The following is a 2,161-nucleotide window of genomic DNA, read 5'->3' on the forward strand; positions in this document are numbered from 1 at the left end:
ACTTTTTCTAAGCACTGTTTCAGCTGCATCTCCCAAATCTTGATACTTGGTATTCTCTTCAAGATATTTTCCAATTATCTTGATTTCTTCTTTGATCCATTGGTTACTTCAGTGTCTAACTCCTAACTTGGGAAATACTCTATTTTTTTATTCTGTGGATGTCAAAACGACCATAATCTATATTCAATTATTTTTAATCTATGGAGACTACTTTTGTGACCAAGGATCTAGGGTCTTTTGGTGAATATTCCATGTGCACTTCAAAAGAATTCATTTCTGTTGATGAGTGGAGAGTTGTATATAAAAGTTGGGTCAAGTTGGTTTAAAATTATGTAGATGACATAAATATCTACCTGTTTCTGCAAAACCAAGAATATTAAACAATAAATCCAACAGTCATTTGTGATCTTCTGGGGTTTTTTCAACCTATTTCTAGGTCCATACATATTTATGATACCTTCTATTTGGTTGATTAACAGGAACTTTCACAGGGGATCAATTGAACTCCAGATAGAGTCCTTTGGCTTGATAGCTTTGTTAAAATTAGACCAGGTATCTTCTAATTGGGATTTGGATAACTTATTTCTGTGTTTTCATTTTTACTTAATCAGTCTCTTTATATTTAAAGTGAGCTTCCTATAGGCAGCATAGAATTGGGTCTTGACTTTTAATTGGTATGTTTATTTGAACTACTAATTTATTTTATTTAAATCTACCTTTTTACCACCTTCTTCCTACTTCAGGTCTTTCTCCTCTCTATTCCTGACTTCTTAAGGGCCAGTCTTTTTCAGAGTGAATATATCTTATGTTCTCTCTACTGTTGGCTTATAAGCTATGTGTGTCTGTGCTTATGTTTAGAGGCTGGTCTAGAGTTTACAATATGGATCCCTTCAAATTAATCCCTTTATGTGTAATGTATATTTATAAAGTTTCACTTTTCCTCGTATTGTCATACGTTTTCTCTTGTTACAAACTCAACTAGACACTGCCATATAACTAAAGATTTTCAAATGAAAATTTTGTATATTTTTCCAACATGTTTACCTTTGCCAGTGTTCCTTATTCCTTTTTGTAAATCCAAGTTTGCATCAAATATCCTTTGACCATCTCTCCCTCTTTGCCTCTCCCCTGCTCACTTTCTCAAAAATAAAAACCTTTACCAAAAAGAGTGCCACTTCCAATGACTTCAACTTGCATACTTTTAAATGAAAAGTTTGAATAATTGTTCCTATGTATATATTGTGAACTCTCATAAAATCCACATTAGCACTGATTTTTAACAATTGGATTCTGATGCATCTCGGTATGATTTTTCTTAGTTTTGATCTGGTTTTGTGTTTATTTGACTTCTGGTTTGTGGGTTTTCATTCATCTCCTTGGATCTGTGTGTAGAAAGCATCATACTTGATAAATTTTTAGGCCTCATTCCTTCAAATATTTTCTTTCCCCTCACTTTCTGAGACTTCAATTACATATGTTAGACTTCTTGATATTGTCCCCAAATAACTGAAGCACTTTTTCTCATATTTTTAATTTTTATTGCTAGGTCTTCCAGGTTTACTAACTTTTTCCCTCTAATCTGGTATCCTAACAAGTAACACTTCCATTTTGTATAGGATCATGTTCACCTCTAGTGGTTTAACTTCTCATCTTTCATTTTTCTCTTTATGTTTACGTTCTAAGTCTATGAACACATTAAGCATATTTAGACTGTTTTAGCATCCTCCCCTCCTATTTCTATCATCTAGATCTGTATTGTCTTTGTGGTCATTTAGTTATGTATTTCCTGCTTCCTTGTATGTGCAACAAATCTTATTATATGCTGGACATTGTGTATTCTCCCTGTTGAGCAAGGGGCCTTGTTAGATTTAAGGAGTTTTGGACTTGGGAGAATATCTAAATTATTTGTGAAGGAGTTTGAAAATTATAATTGGCGTGTGTGTGCTTGGTTTTTTGTTCTAGAATAAGCTTATGAGAGCCTTTATTTTAAGGTTAATTAAACCCTGCTACTAAGACATAGCCCTTCTGAAGTCTCTGCAGAATATTTATGTATTCAACAAGCATTCTTTACTCTGGCTATTGTGAACAATTTCTATACATGCTTGAGCTTAGGGAATTCTTAACTCTATAGCTCCCCTAGGATTATCTATTCCTTATGGTA

This window comes from Herpailurus yagouaroundi, unplaced genomic scaffold (assembly GCF_014898765.1).
Source record: "Herpailurus yagouaroundi ecotype Mexico unplaced genomic scaffold, PumYag 140, whole genome shotgun sequence".
Lineage (NCBI taxonomy): Eukaryota > Metazoa > Chordata > Mammalia > Carnivora > Felidae > Herpailurus > Herpailurus yagouaroundi.